The sequence below is a fragment of the Dermacentor albipictus genome, chromosome 1 (assembly GCF_038994185.2).
Source record: "Dermacentor albipictus isolate Rhodes 1998 colony chromosome 1, USDA_Dalb.pri_finalv2, whole genome shotgun sequence".
NCBI classification, from domain to species: Eukaryota; Metazoa; Arthropoda; class Arachnida; order Ixodida; family Ixodidae; genus Dermacentor; species Dermacentor albipictus.
In genome coordinates this window covers 390773978-390791045 of record NC_091821.1, presented here as the reverse complement: position 1 = coordinate 390791045, position 17068 = coordinate 390773978, and the positions used below count along the sequence as shown (strand labels likewise).

The following is a 17068-nucleotide window of genomic DNA, read 5'->3' as shown; positions in this document are numbered from 1 at the left end:
TCTGTACGTGACGTGGGAAACAAGAGATGGTGCATTCGGTACAACAGCATTAACAACCGCCTCGTTTCATTACCGACAGTGTCAGCCATGACATCCGCGTTTTCGCGTGGGTACACGGCCGACATTTGAGAGCTTATGCGGGCATAGTTTTCTCTAATAATACTTCATGAAAGCGCACAGTGTAACTATGATGAAATTAAAGAAAATAAACCATCAGTAATAACTGCTCGTAATATATGTATACAGCTGGTTCACAGTCGCAGTTGCTTAATGGGCTCGACGCTCATATTGACTCGTTTCAGGGTGGAGCAATGCGGCTCATATGCGCAGATATCTATGTTTTCACATTATTTAATATCAGCGATGCGACGCGTTTTTATATAATATTTGAAGCTAACAACGCTCTGAAGCTATATATGCTGATGTAAACAAATGTACCTCTTTGGTAAATGCGACGCGGATGGCTGCACTCGAAGGCTTCTTGAATATGCGAAATGTCTAATGAATGTGTAAAAGAAACCGAATAAGCGAACTGCAAGGGCCCGAAATCAGCAACAGCAAATTCCAAGACAGCCGCGTCGGCAGACGGAACCTCAGCATTCTTTTATCGGCCACACTGTTAGCATAATAGCGCAGTCGTGCCTTCTCAAGTTCTCACCGAGTAGTCCGTGAGTGCTACGTAACCTTCACGAACGACATGCTGCGGCGTAGAAGCCATTAATAATTAACCGTGATCCACGAAACGCACAACCGACGCACGCTCAAGGTGAGTGCAGGTACACAAATCAAAAGACGAAAGTTCTGGCACCCTTCCAAAATGTTTCCAACGGCGTGCGCCAGAGGGCAGCACAGTGAAATAATAAAAGCAAGAAGGTGAATTTGTCTTTTGTCGGCCTAGGCGTACACGCCATGTTATCTGTTTCTGCCAGTCAACGAATCGTTGAGCAGCTATGGCATGAACTCCGCGCTGGCGATCGAACGCTCAACTACGTTCAAGAGAGAGAGAGAGAGAGAATATATATATATATATATATATATATATATATATATATATATATATATATATATATATATATATATATATATATATATATATATATATATATATATATATATATAATTTAGTGAAAAGCTTGAAATGCTACCCTGACTGTTCGCCTGACATGCTATTCCAGGCGCTTGGTGATAGTTATGGCATGTACATATGGTAACATAAACATACAAACCGCACATACACTCACAGACATGCACAAATGCAATAATTTGATTAATTATGGGGTTTAACGTGCCAAAACCACTTTCTGATTATGAGGCACGCCGTAGTGGAGGACTCCGGTAATTTCGACCACCTGGGGTTCTTTAACGTGCACCTAAATCTAAGTACCGCGGATGTTTTCGCATTTCGCCCCCATCGAAATGCGGTCGCCGTGGCCGGGATTCGATCCCGCGACCTCCTGCTCAGCAGCCCAACACCATAGCCACTGAGCAACCACGGCGGTTTAAAATGCAATAGATGTCTTCACAAAGTCTCGTTAAGGCTTGTAGTCCACAGAGACCGCTTTCGCCCTCGCAGCGCGAGACACGCTGGTGGTGCTTTTTTTTTTTAATTCGAAAGCATGACCTTAGGCATAATACCGGTGGTGCTTTTCCACGGGGCAAAAATGTGCCGCATTTACAAGCTCGAGTAGCGCAGCAAGCGTTGTGCGGCCTTCAGAGATTGTCTCGCTGACAAGATAGCGGCGGTCGTCACACATAACATGTTGCAAGTCCTTGTTTCTTGCCGTTACTCCATACGTTACTCTGCCCGTCGCCAGAGCCTTCTTTGTTTCCTGACTCTTGACGGCACTGCCAGTGTGTGTGTGTAAACACTATATGCAGGGTTGTGAAGGTAGCTGTTCGATATTCATAACATCCTGTCACGCCACTCTACCTGCCATTTGTCGAAGTCATGCTTTTCGTGTTGTTTATACGCTCGATCGTCGTTACGTAGTCATTGAGGCCCCGTCGGTGACTCGTGTGCGCTTTGAGCAAACGAAATTTAAACCCGCTAAAAGTTCGCAGAATATGCGAGGTTACGAATATGAAATATTCGCTCAGAGAGGTAAATCTGATATATCATGTTATTCCTATTTATTCAATTTTGTACCCTTATCTGTAACATCGATTTCTGTAGGTGATTCAACATTGGAAGCTATAAATGCATGTTTTATGCCCTTCTTTTGTAGTTATTTTAATTAAACATGCCATCTACGTGTTTTTGTTCTCTTTAATAAAAGTCCGCTGCCTAATACGGCAGGGCCGGAGCCCTTGTCAAACTGCTCGTAAGCGACTTTTTCCTCTAATAATGGTACTGTGTCTTTCTTCTCCGTAAGGATTGAATGCGAAAAGTGAATTAAAATGGGAGAGAAAAAGGACCGTTCTCCAAGAGTATTATGTGTCATTTTAGTAATACTAGACTATGAGCTAAACAAGAACAAGGTGAAAGCAGGAGCCAACGTTTCGGCAAGTGGACTTGTATTCTTCTTGAGGAAGACAAGTCCACTTTTCGAAGCGTTGGCTTTTGCTTTCAACTTGTTCTCGTTTTTCTCACCGTCTTGAATTTCCATCTCCTGCCTTCCCCCTGTCTTCCCTAGTTGCTCTGGCAGCGGCTTCAAGCGTTTGAATTTTTCTTTGCCTCCCTCGTATGAAATTAAAAATTGTGATCCACTCGAATGCAGCAGGAAGCCTCCCTTGTATATTCACTAAAAGTTGTGCAACACTCAAAGTTCATTACTGCCGAAAACTGCGCTAAGTAATCCCGTTATATTACAGGTTTCTATTCTTAAAGCTCTCGTCACAACTATTTCATTATTAACTCGGTAATTTCTTCACATGAATTCCTTTTTTTTTCACTAATGTTGTTGGTAGTGAGAAATATGGGCACAAATAGAAAAAGAAAAACTTATTTGCGTCATTCCAAACATTTCTGAATTTCAATGGAACTACATATTCGTACTAGATCCTCTTATTTCAAGTACGTCTTTTGTGGCGACATCGGTGTTTTGACATCGGTGTTTAAACGAATAAAGATGAGGCCCGGGATAATGTGACGGTCCTGTTCCAATTCTATTGATTTCCTTGCTCCGGGAGCCACTTACAGGGACACTATGCATACTTCGTCAATGGTCCGAGATCCGCTCCGCTTATCTTTTCACCGGGATCGGCCGGTAGTGAACGGTGTATGATAACAAAAGAAAAGAATCGAGTTCAGCAATCCTTACATACAGATGTGCACCGGCGCCTTCTGTTTGGTCTGCTCATGGTTCCGGAGGAAGACATTTCCTTCACCCGTCTTTCAAGTGCTCACGTTGCCCACTGGTTATCTTCTGACATATTAGCTCAAGAATGACAGTATATAGCGCCGACCTTGCCCGCACTTTCACCATGAGCGAGAAACATTACACTAGACAGATTCCCAGCTTTCTGGTGATGACGTTAAACGCGGACATTCGGCGCTTTCAACGGTTAGGCGCACTGACGCTGCAGAGGGAGGTCAACGGGATGTGCTCGTTCTAAACCGGAGTGCGCTTTAATCGGTTTGCTTTCCGCGTTTTGTTCGTCTAGTATATTTTTCAGCTGCAACAGTTCGACGCGTAAAGAGAGAAACACTTTTGCGAGCTGCTTCTCACCAAGCCGCACGACCACTCTGCGGCAAGCATGAGTGAAATGGCGTGTCGAGAGCCCTACAACTTTCCCACAGAGAGGATGCATTCAATCTCTTTGGCTGATTCTGTGCAGTGATGTCAAAGCGGAAACATGGGCCTCCTAAGTCAGCAGAGAGAACGCTTTCAACCAACCTGTGCTAATTCACGGCCTTGTTACCCTTCCTCTTGTTCCACTTTCACTTCTTATCTCTGATAAGCCCTACAGCCGCAACTGAAAAAAAAAAAAGGATCCCGAAGCCACGTTCTGTGCAATTTTCTTTCCTCTATGTGAGTTCCCTTCGGTATTGCCTTTAGTATTAGGGGGTGCCTGAACATAGTTACGTGAATCTGGGACCTACAGATCTGGGCCTACAGGTCTCGGCCCTACAGGACCTGGCCCTATACATTGATTTTTCTGCTCCGACGCATTCGACTGAGGGATCTACGGGGCCAGGCCTTACAAGAGCCGACTCTACAAAGTTCGCCGTGGTATTCGTCGGAGCAGAAAGATCAAAACGTCTCCTGCTCCTCGAGTTGGAGTCGGAGTGCTGAGCACTCCGACTCCATCACAACCATCTCATTCATTAAAACAGCATAACTGGACTTCCCTGCAGGACAAAAACCTTCTGCGACAGTTCCCTTATTACCCGATAAATTTCTCATAGAAGTGGGGGGGGGGGGGGTGCGTGTCGTCTTTACTTGCCATCCCGTAGTCGTCTTACTGCCGAGTTCCTTTTGTATCGCACTCTAGTCGATGGGTTTCTTGTCTCTTCTCATTCATAACAAAGGCAAACAGAGAGAGAGAGAGAGAGAGAGAGAGAGAGAGAGAGAGAGAGAGATGACAGGGGCACTAACCAGTCAAGAGTCCGGGAATGGAAAGAAGGACGAGAGGGAGGGAGGTGTAGATAGATAGATAGATAGATAGATAGATAGATAGATAGATAGATAGATAGATAGATAGATAGATAGATAGATAGATAGAGAGAGAGAGAGAGAGAGAGAGAGAGAGAGAGAGAGAGAGAGAGAGAGAGAGAGAGAGAGAGAGAGAGAGAGAGAGATGCACAGAGAGCACTAGTCAAAAGCATGAGTCGAAGGCGCTCGCACAAACCAGACGTTCTTAGAAAGCACATGAGCGTCTTCACTGTCTTCTGAGGCGATGATTGGTGGGGACGGTGTTACAGCATTGTCGATTCACTCAGAGGACGATCACCTAATTTCCCGAATGCGCTAGACATAGATTGTCTTCGTGCTTCAAAGTGAGGACATTGGCACAATAGGTTGTCAATGTTCTCCTCGCAGCCACAGACATCACATGGAGGACGGTTAGCCATTCCGTTTAGTGCTGAACGAGCTTTTGTTGAGGCAGCTCCCAACCACAACCGGCACAGAAGAGACGCTTCCCGTCGGTACAGCCCAGCCGGAGGTCCGAGTTGCAGCGAAGGGTTGAGTCTGGGCAGTCTGGTGCATTTTGTATGTGCGGTATTTCATTCAGCTAACGAGAACGTGCGTGCCAGAATGTGAAGCTGTTTCGCAGAGTCTGTACTTGATAGAGAAATGGGGACGCAGCGGCCTTCTTGGTTTGATGTCCAAGCTGCCTTATCTGCGTTATCATTACTAATGATACGGCAATGACCTGGTATCAATTGAAAAGAAATATCATGGCCTTTTTCTCCCAAGTGATGGCTAAGTTCCACGATTTCGCACACCAGTTGATCGTTAGTTCCATGTCGGAGAAACGACTGCAAACATTGTAAGGACGGCTTTGAATCGCAGAAGACTGTCCATTTTCCAGGACTCTGTATTAATCACATGAAGCGCACCGCGGAGAGCCGCGAGCTCTGCAGATTCAGACGTAGTGATATGGGAAGTCTTGAAGCATTGGATTATTCCCCTAGTTGATATAACTACCTCGCCACCAGAACTCGTTGATGTAGTAGAGCCATCAGTACACAGGGTGTACCACGTAACTTGAGCCAAACATTAAAAATATGCAAATGCCACGTAGCTGGACAGAACCGCAAGCTAATGTTCTTTGGCGTCGCTTGGAGATACCTCGATTATTTTTTAAATTCCGCCTAATGAAATAATTAGTTTTAACTAATTAATCAACTTCTCAAATATTATAGTTAGATGAAAAGTGTCAATGAGCAAATTGTAGAGCAACATGAAAAACTCCCGATACAGCTTTCTGTTGCTCAATACGTGCTACATAAAATCGTTTTTCCAACGCCCAATACAAATGTCGACAAAACGGACAAAGAATTCGCAGACACAGACAAAAAGTTTGTGATATCCCGACACCTAAAAAAGAAAGAAAAAAAAGAAAGAAATTTCTAAGAATTCTTAGTAAGGAATGCCACTACAACAGGGATATCCGTGCACACATATGTGGACGCTCAACAAGAATGTTCCGATTCCTCGTTGGGCGCCGACGTAATGCCGGTGTAATGGAAGGACGTCGACGTAGTAATGTCGATGGCGCGCTTGTTCGCAACAACGGATTTCCACCTATATCAGTCTTAGAGGAGATTGCCTGCGTACGTAGTAGCAGGGTGGCCGTAATAGTACTCAATCAGAGACGTTAGTTCTGTTGTCAGTCCTTCCGTACGCAACTGACAAGGCAGCATCTCAGTTCCATGCCGCCAGCAAGGAAACTGACAGCATGCAACAGCAGGTCATGCAACAAAGAAGAATCAGCTATAACGTCAATATAGTACATGCATTAGAGTGTACGGCTCTTAATGTATCTTCACATGTGACAACTGCAATTAGCGTCATAATTATTGATTTACTTATCTTCGAGTAACGCTACTCTCAGAGATATGCGTTGGTACCTGTCCTGCCTTAGCCGACTCCATCTTATGTATGTCAATTTCTTATGTAAACGCTCTATCTAATCTTTTACCGAATGTATTTGCATTTCATTTTCCTTGACGCACGTTCTGCTCCTATATCGACCGCCGTTACCTTTACTTGCCCTACTCTATACTGTTTAATTCCTCTTAAGTTCAACTGGATTATTGGAGGAAACCGTGTCCGCTCTCTAATTCATGATATAGTCTTCCTATACTTAACGTTATGACTATTGCTTTTCGTTCCGTCGCTCGTTTGAACAATGCGAGGGCGCGTCTAACCCACAGCTACATTTTTTTATTGCTCTAGCAATTATATGGACACTTCAGGCGAATATTTGCCTTCGTCATCACCGTGAGGTTCCACGTAAAGCCGTTGTTTGCTGTTGCGAATAACAGCGTGCGAGGGTGAGATGAGAAGGATGGTGGCTCGATACACGCCGTTCTCCTGCGCAGGCGCTGAGCCGTGCTCCCTGCAGGGAAGCAGGAATAGCACCCTTTTCCTCTGCGACCTCTCTGCCTCCCTCCCTCCCTCTCTCTCTCGTCCCCCCGCGTGCCCTATGTTGGAGGTCACGTGATCAAATGCGCGCTAGCGGGGTTGGGGGGGGGTGCGATGAGAGCCCGCGCCTTCTCTTCTACCCCGGCCGTGGCTGCGCATGTCTGTCGGCGCGCGCATAAACGCGGGCTTCCCCGCGCCGTATCTTGGAGGTAACCTAGCTGCGGCAGGTGCAATGCTGGGGCGTGCTGTGGTGGTTGATCAATCCATGTGCGCTGTTTTCACGCGCACCTAGCGGTGGAGGTCGTCTAATCACGTGTCGGACACGCGTTGAAGCGATAGGCAGCCCGAAGCGTTCGATCCCCGAGGCGGACGCTCTTCATCACGCCAGCCGTTCTCCTGCGCAGGCGCTGAGCTGTGCTCCCTGCAGGGAAGCAGGAATAGCACCCCTTTCCTCTGCGACCTCTCTCCCCCTCTCTCTCTCTCTCGTCCCCCCACGTGCCCTATGTTGGAGGTCACGTGATCAAATGCGCGCTAGCGGGGTTGGGGGGGGGGTGCGATGAGAGCCCGCGCCTTCTCTTCTACCCCGGCCGTGGCTGCGCATGTCTGTCGGCGCGCGCATACGCGGGCTTCCCCGCGACGTATCTTGGAGGTAATCTAGCTGCGGCAGGTGCAAAGCTGTGGCGAGCCGTGGTGGTTGATCCATCCATGTGCGCTGTTTTCACGCGCACCTAGCGGTGGAGGTCGTCTAATCACGTGTCGGACACGCGTTGAAGCGATAGGCAGCCCGAAGCGTTCGATCCCCGAGGCGGACGCTCTTCATCACGCCAGCGTTGTGACAGCGAGTGTTCGCGGTCATCGAGTGAGGTATGTTCATGCTTACCTGTGCGCGCGTGACAGCGTGATTGTTAATTCAATTAGCAAGTGAATGTTTACAGAAATTTACACGACCGACAAAACTACGAACCTCACTTCGGGCAGCTCTCTTATACATTACTATCACTATCAATCCTGCGCCTTCCGAGCGAAACTGCGACTTTTCTTTTTAAAGCGGCTCAATTTCCATACGTTCAATTCTCGGTTCGCATTATCCTCTCGCACAAGCATGACACCACTCAAGTCGTTACGATAAGCTGGAGCAGGGCATTCAGTTCATTCACCCAACGATCAACGGCGTCTCACTCGCCGAGCCATATACGCGTGGGAAAAAAAGCGTGCCACGCGTAAGAGCAGTGAACGAGTCGAGACTGCTTTGGATTCAAAGCGACCACTACGTGTACAGCGACAGATACGTGCACGTGTGGCGCCTGCCCGTCTGGCGCATCCTTCCGTACTCACTTGTCGAGTGAGTTTTCTGTGTGCTTACTGCTTCTGTTTCGGTCTATACCCTCCACCGCGGACACTTATCCGTGCACTTTGTCTACGATCTATTTTTATTTTCATGCAGATTTCGCGCTTAAATGCAGGACTGCCGTAGAGTGACAACGAGGTGCGGCGGCGCGCGCAGCGGAGACGCATAAAATGATCGCCATAACCAGAATGAGTCTCGTCTGGTGGGTTGGCGAAAGATAAGCGCTCACACGAGGGCGGCCGCGAAGGAGCGCAAATACACGGCAGTTCCGTCAAGGGGTTGTAAAAAAAAGCGTCCCACGCCTGGATCCGCTGCCTACGTTCCTGCTTCCCTCAGCTGGGGTATAGCTTAGCGAGCGTGCAGCCCCTGCTCCGCAATAAAGGATCTGCGAGGCCATTAACGTGAAGTCAAAGGTGACACGATAGACTCCCGTGCTGCCCGGCCCGCCTTGTCTTGAGCGTCTCTATCTGCGCCTCAGCTGGTGGCCATCTGTATATGCGGAGTGTGCGTCACGTTCAGACGGATGGGCCGACTTCGGTCCAAGGGCGCCGCGTTGCTCCTTATACAGCAGGCGTATTGCACAAATAACACAATGATTAAACCTCTTAACTGTGGCTAAGAACAGCTTTCGGACCATCTTATACGCATTCTGTAAGCTGACGTGTGTGCCCTGGACAACTTGGTTGCTCCAGTCAAGGCGGCCGGCCATTACCAGAAGCTGTGGCAGGTAGCTTAGCGAGCCTGCAGCTACTGGGTGTTTCTGCGATGTCCTTTGTAAATTTTCTAAGATAACCTGTGGCAGATAGAGCAATTCCAATCTTTGAGATGGATTGCTCAAAGAGGCGGACATTTTCTGCACGAGAAGTCGAAATGCACAATTGAAACATTACTGAAATTCACTCGTCAAGATTTAACTAATTATCTTACGGCACATATTGTATTTTAGAACTGTAGCTGGGGAGTTCACTAGGCGGATCCACTTCGAACCAATTCTCAGGATGACACCAGATTAGAGATATTAATTCCCGAACTTGGCGAATGAATACATTGATGGTCCAGTTACCTCCGTGCTTCAATGCATAAGACGGTGTTTTGTTCGAAAAGTAACTGGAATAACAGTACATTTCTACTGCCAAGTTTGAAGGCATGCATCCTCGAAAATGGTGTCATATTGTGATGGTTGGGGTCGGGCTTGAAATAGAAGGTAGCTGGCCCATGCCGTCGTCCAACTCATCCACGCTAAGGACGTTGTTGAAGGGAAGGACTGCTTCTTAGCTAGAACGAGGAATATGGGATTTATTTACAGTATCAGAACGTTACAGTTCATCAGTCTAACATGACTGAAAGAGGAATGCACACTGAGGAGCCACAAACGGCTCCTTAAATACACTCTGTCCTCCCTAGATCCCTAGGTGAGGGAAAATGGCCGTTCGACCAAGCGCAGCGTCCAAAGCCATCGTAGCCGACCCGCCTTTGAGGGGGAGGGTTTACGCACTCACTTCCACACACGTTGCACTGACCACACCGAGGTGAGTGGGTTCTCGCAGACACGGTGCTTGACCCGAGCAGGCGCCTCTTTATCCCAGAGTCGACGCCGCAGACGATGGCCGCCGCGTCTCTCCATTCTAAGCTGCGTGAGACGGCCCCGCCAAATGTCTTCTTCCAGGAATTACCCCGCTCCAATCAGACCATGATGGTGTCGGCGTACGCACTAACAACACTTGCACCGCCGACTACGTCCAGACATTTCGGCGCCATCCCCCGTGTTGACGTGGCGCATTCGTGTCCTCAAAAAGCAGGCCGTTGCAGGGCTGTTGACTCGCGCATCGTAGTCCTCACAAAGAGAGTCACCGCAGCGGGCCAGGCAGATTTCGTCCTTTCAAAGCGAGCCGTTGCAGCCGACGTGGTGGCGCCTTTCCGCCGTGGTTGCTTCCCGGAAGATCGCCAGCCCCCGCAGGTCAAGCGTAACAACATACATAATTTTATTCACGTGGATATTCCTTGCAGTGTCACCGGCTACTGTGTGTAAATTGCAATATACGTGCCGCGAGCTAACTACTTAAATGCTCAATTACCTATTTTTAGCAATTATGCATTTCAGCGCCTCATGCAAATAATGTCCTCCTCCTTGAGTAATTCAGCTTAAGGACTAGAATTATCTTATCTGTCACAGGTGAAATTTAGTGATTGCTAAAGTCTTCGCAGAAACACTGAGTATGTTGTCCTACGGACATGAAACGTGTTGTCGCCAACATTCACACTCTCGTCCTCGTGTTTGTGCCAGCGCAGAAATTTTCGCGGTCGACGTAGCGACATCGACGACACATTCTTCAACAATGCGTTTTTTATGCTATTGTTCTGTCTATTCATCGCTAGTAGCCCGCACTCGATGCCACATAAAAATTATGCGTGTCTATGAAGGCTTTCTGGTTCGTTCTTTCGCTGAGATACGCGCCTACACGACCCAGCTGTCTTCGAAGAAACGGGGCGCACATCTATGCGAACACTGCCGCTGTCTATGCATACGCGTACATGGACGACAGCTCAGTGACTGGCATGTGGTGCTGCCAGGTGAAAATGGGCAATTTGCCATTGGTTCCATACCCGCTGCCGCTCACGAGCGAAATTTACTTATTAGCGGATGACTTTCGTTGAATTATAGTGTCTTACCTTTCGGTTAGCACTGACCTCCACTGGATTCGCATGAACTTTGCTTGTACTCTGGATATCCTCTCTCGAACCCCCTCACAAACCTAAGCAGAAGTATTTCACCGTTCCACAAAAGTTTAATGCCGCAACGTCAGCTTCGGCGACCTCCTGCAAAATCGGGGGGAAGGGAGACTTTGGCCCGAGAACAGGCGTTTCAAAGTCGGCTCGTAATTTCCCCGCAAGGGACGTGGTTATCTCCGTTAAACAATACAACGTGGCGGAAAGCGTATCAGCCGTCACCACAACGCAACCCTATCTACAGTCTCCTGTTTGTGCAACAGAGGACGCAAGCAGGATATGTGCGCACTCCATCCTGATATGCTTTGCTTTGACGACAGGACGTTGATACGGGAACTTCAGTGGTCCGCGCATTTCTGTGAACATCAAGAGTGCCTGAGCTAAACACACACAGGCAAACAAACACAGGAAACGCAGCAGCCTTCTGGGATGTTGCGGAATCGGAGCCCACATTCCAGCCAAATGGACGAAGACGCAGCGGCGCCCGTAAATCCGGCTCTTGTGGAACTTTTTCGCAGCCTTCGTGCATCGGCCTTAGAGCCTACACATGGTACCGTCCCCTGAGGAGATGTATACTCATAACACATTTCCTTCTGCGATATAGGCGCACCTTGTAATCTGAGAGCTTGCGTGCCTAAGATTGAGAGAGAGAGCGAAGCAAGTTCATTGGAAGATGGAGGATCGAAGTTATGATCATGCAGGTGGCCGAACAACGAGTGTCGACGAAGTCAACATTTTGATTAACGGGCTTGTCTTCTTTGTGATAGCAACTTTAATAATACTTAATACTTAATACTTTGTGATAGCAACTTTAATTAAGTACTTTAATGAAAACTGGAGAGGTTTGCATGGCGGGACGCCATGCATGCTTCCCCAGGTGATTGCAAATACACCATGGATAAAGCACGTAGGCCTGTTAGTCCGGCAAGCGTTTCCGAATGTCATTTACTACTGTGCATCTTACTCATACGCATGCAATCAATCACCTCAGGTATGGTTACTCTCTTGTCCGAGCTTCTTCTGAAATGTAAATCTATAGTGGGCAGTCGCGACAGTTCTCGAGTATAGGTTATTTACTCCGTGCAGCGAGCAGGATTTCTTGGTATTTGCGGGATACCTTTACATTAAAGGTCATGCTAACGCGCTTCTTTGCGGTTGGGCCATACTGTTTGTAAACACAAAGACGCAGAGCATTATAGTGCTTCATTTCGGACCCGGTGACAAACAACACGGCGTTATTTGCCAACATTCATTCAGACATCTAACTGAGTGATTTGTCATGGTGGAAGATCCCTACGACCTCAAACGGTTGGTTGCTGTTGGCGACATGAAAATGGATGACCCATCGTGCGGTTCTACAGAATGTGAAGAATGTGATGCACGTCACGTTTCTTTAGAAGAAAATTGATATGAATGGAGAAGGAGATGTTGGGGCCATAAAATGTGTACTGGCTATACCTTGACGCATTAACAAAATGAAGACTGCAGTTCTAAATTAGCAGACGTACCTTGACAAGCGCAATGGTGCTATACAAAATTTGTGCACACGAACATAAAATGTCAAGCGTATACCTAATGAGCACACCTGTTCTCACAACAATTAGAGTAGCAACGCAGCACAAGAAAATCGAACTCAGTCAGCCCTGCTAGGAGATTTATAAAAAAGAAAGAAAGAAAGAAAGAAAGAAAGGAAGAAAGAAAGAAAGAAAGGAAGAAAGAAAGAAAGGAAGAAAGGTGACCAAAGGGAAATTCTTGCAAAGTATCTCAGCACCTGTATTAAAGCGCAGATTTTAAGAAATTGAGCATTCTCGAGCAAATTTTTTGCGTCAGCCAATTGCAAGGCGGCTATTTGAGATTTTTTTATTGTACGAAGGTATTCTGACAAACTAAAACGATTGTGAGGAACCTAAGCCGGGCGCCCCCAGCTAAAGGTGCGCTCAAGAGGCCGGTGAGGTCTTGATGAGGGCTAGTTGGTTCATATTTAGAACTGAGGTTGAACAGCGCGAATAAGACAAGGACACGAGCAAACAAATGCCACAGACAAGCGCTGACTGCCAACGTCTCAGCCAAATTTTGCAGTCGTGCGCGTCGCGTAGAGCTCGCAAGCGGAGCGCGAAGTCACCTCTTTCTCAAACGCTCTCTTTTAAACAGAAGCTTGCTCCTCCCTCTTTTCCGGACGCTTTATTTCGTTATATAGCAGGTTCATGTACGCGGCTACTATTAGATAATAGCTGACATCAACCAAAGGGGTTTTCGCACCGGTGTTCTTTGTACTGTTACTGTGTATAAACAGGCTGAAGTGAGCGAAGATCTTTTTGAATTTCTATTATACTTACTGCTCACTATTAGCCGCGGCCGCCCGCGTAGGAGTTGAAATTTGACCACCCTGCTTATCGGTGTCGTCGTCGTTGGGTGTCGCTGATTTCGAGTAGTTGTGAACACTCAACTAGCCTCGAGCGAGGCGGAACTTAAGGTCACACCGCACGCGCGCTTGCTAGAGCGCGCTCACTCTTGGCCTCTCCTGGTTAGACGCTTTGGCAGAGTTCGCTTCGTATTGGGCTATCGATATCGCTTCAAAATGCGCAAGCAGGATGTGGCTGGTATCCGTCGGTCAAGCTGGTGCAGGGCAAAGCCGGTCTCCGCATCACGTAGCACGGCCAGACTGGAGCATATGAGCGCGAGCAGGCACTCACTCAAGCCCTGTCGTGCCCAGAGCAAACGCTGCGCATACGCAGTGCAGCTGTATGTAGCTGCGGTCTGCTACGTAGCGTATATACCACGGCCGCCGCGGGGTGTCGCGACGACTAGGTGTCGCCCATAGTCCGGCACGTCATTGGTCGAAGCCGCCGCTCGAACCCGTTGGACCGGAGCTCGTTGTTCCTCTATTTCGGAGCTGCTCAGCAGGGTCGCCTCCCAGTCCTTTCGAGTGGGGTGGGAAAGAGGGGATTCTGTTGGCAGGCCCTGCCCATGGGATATATATCGGCGAAATAACCGCAGTGCTGACATTGTCCATTGACTTTTGGACCGAAATGTTTTAACTATAGCTGGGCAGATCAACGTGTTAGTTTGGAGGCGCTGTAGGACGCGTTCTTCTGTTTTGGATAGGCCTTTCGCCGGAGGGGGATACGCCCGGCGCTGCTCGCAGAAGTAATCTCGGATTGCACTGAACCGTAGTAGAGGGGTAGGACATTGAGGCTCCTTAGGGCAACAAGGAGGTTCCCGGGGAAGTGCGCGGGCCGCTGCATGTGCAGCTTCATTACTTCGGAGGTTCTGATGGCCTGGAACCCAGATTCATCGTCTTGGCGCGGGGTCTCGGCTCCTGATGCAAATTCTCAAAATTTTGTTGACGCCACCAACATTTCCATTCGAGAAGCTTTCTCCATTTTTCACGAGGAACGTCTTCCATTTCGGTCAGCGTAGGGTGTCGCTTTCTGAAACCGCGTACAACGAAAACATAACGCCATTATTTGGTATCGTTTTGTGGAAGAAAGAAGCCATTACTCGATCATGCACAGATGGTGCCATTGTCACACCAGGCGTGACGCAGACGAAGCTAAATTTAGTGTCGCGTACGGCGTTCACGCCCGGTGGTACGTTATCGAACTGAGCAAGAGTAGTCGAGTTTGAGAGAGCTCACTCTGCCATAATATACCGTGTGTCCCAGCTAACGTTAGCCAAGCTGCTCAACTAAAAAAAAAAAGTTTTGAGGACACCGTGCAAGATACAACATTCATCTTTAACTTATATAGTCTGACTGCTCGCTCGCATACTTGTCTAGTTATTGCATCATCTCCTTTTTTTGTATTCATTTTAGTTTGCGTTTGTCGTCTTCAAATAAGAATTCCCTTTAGCTACCTCCTGCCGCCGCATTCTTGTCCTATCCCCCTTGGTGGGTGCGAGCCATAACAGAGGTTCATCCTCCTCATCATGGCGCCTAAAAGTGTTCGGTCGTCTGCGTTCCGACAACTGAACACCGCAGGCCTTGAAATCATATCTTGCACCTTGTTTCTTTAATACTTTTCTTTTTCGTTGAAAGGCTTGGCTAACATTAGCTGGGACACCCTGTATATAATCCACCGAACTCAAACCGGCGCTTATCAGAAGTCACAAGGCCTACAAGCGTTCAGTTGGCCGCGGAAATGCCCCGCTTGCTCGGCTATGGCGCCCCTGCGCGCGACACGTATAATTTCCAGAAACGGCGTGAAGAGACTCGGGCAGCTAGACAGGGCGATACCCAATACCTTCGACCGAGGCTTAACGTGTTCGTCTCCATAGGGAGCGCAAGCGCAGGAGGCCTAACCGTGCACGAGTGGGGCGGGTTCGAGCGGTGCAGGCAGTCTCGGGCACCGGCCATGCCAGTAGAGGGTGTACGCTATACTGCATAGGGAGGAAGCACGATTGCAAAATTGCACCGTATGACCTCCCCTAGCTCCGCCCCCTCCCGCTAAACGTAACGCAAGTTAAGGCTGTTCTTTCAAAGCGTGAATAAATGTGACCCGTGTATTTGGTCACCTCATTGCTGCGCGCCCAGTGCCCGTACACACCCTCTGCGGCACGCACAACACCTTTCACGTAGCGCATGCACTGAGCATGCGTCCCTGATACACAGCCGACCCGCATTTTAAAGACGCGTTCAATGCCGTGGCTTCTTCCGTAACGATTCCGGAAAGTTGCCATGACACAGATGTCCTGCGCCTCTAACGTTGCCACTTAAGCTTCTGAATCGATGGCGGCGAGGTGACAATTTCCGAGAGTTTTATATATCAGAAGCTGAAGGCCAAGGACTGCTAGCGAGCGAAGTAGACGCGATTTTTAGCGTTGGCGCGACTCAACTAAAGGACTGCGAGTAGTTTAAGGTCCCAGATAACGGCTGCGTATACGGTAGGTAATTACGCCGTTAGGTATCGCAGGAATGCGCAAACAAGAACTTCGTGAAGACTTCTTATCTATCCCCGCTTATCTTTGCAATGTCATAAACTTTACTGCTTCTTCAGTGTTACTTTCTTGTAATACTGCAGTAGAAACGTTCTCGTTTTTTTAACACTCCTGAAATGTATCCCGTTCAAAAAGAAAGAATAAGAAGAGGAAGAGAAAAAGAAAAGGAAAACGAAAGTAAGACCTGAATGCACGGGGGGGACATGCACCGGCGGCTCTCAGTCTGCTCTACACTGCTTACCGTTAAACATGAAACAAGTTACCGTAAAACATGAGACATTTTGCAGCCTATAGCTGGTGCATTAAACTTCGCTTTTTTGCTGGTTGTCGCATGCGCACGTCTTAGCCACTTAGCCCTTTAGAAAGACGAGTGGCCCAACGAACACAAGCTGAACGGGTGGCGAACGAGAGCAAGTAAGTAAGCAGTGCATAGAACCGCACAGGACACAAAAGCAGGCCTCTGAGGCATTCTCGTGGGCTCTGATTTTCTGGAATTCGGCACTGGAAATTTGACAGCTGACAGTATAGGTTTGACAGTACACTCCGGCAATATGCCGTCGAGGTAGATATACAGAGCGTCGTTTTTGGGAAGCAATCCCCGTCAAACTTCGTGTACATGTGTGACGCGCGATAGGATTTGCGTAAAACTATTTTCCGATGCATCCTGCAATGACAGATTTCGTCACCACGTGCGACGAAGCGGCGAACGGGAGTGGCCGTCACAGCTCTGTGAAGTGTGCTCGTGCACTTTGTGACAAACAATGTGCGCAACGGAAGCTGAGGGCCGTCTTTTGCAAACGAATTCTTTCTTTCTTATTTTCCATTACCTCTTTTTAAATAGGTTCCACTATCTTTCCTTAAAATTGGGCTAATTCTGCGGTGACACTGGAACAAACCCAGTGAGTCCTTAGCTATTTTCAGCAGCATCGGGCGGCGTGCACCATACTGCTACTCGGGCGACATCATCCCTACTCGTAAATAAATGCGCACTTTTCGATGCGTGCGTCGAGGTGCGGTAAGGAAT

The 17068-nt window shown here is 48.1% G+C and overlaps 1 protein-coding gene across 4 annotated transcripts in view; it reads right to left on the bottom strand.

Moving 5' to 3' along the window:
* LOC135914201 (angiomotin-like) overlaps nucleotides 1-17068 on the bottom strand; it is a 130896-nt gene that overhangs the window by 64029 nt on the left and 49799 nt on the right. The window contains exon 1 of one of the 4 annotated variants that reach the window (XM_065447002.1): nucleotides 11053-11075. The exons of the other annotated variants lie outside the window; for them this stretch is intronic. The gene's annotated coding sequence lies outside the window, so the exon portion shown is untranslated. Of the gene's footprint in view, nucleotides 1-11052; nucleotides 11076-17068 lie in introns of those variants that run through there. 4 annotated transcript variants of the gene reach the window in all.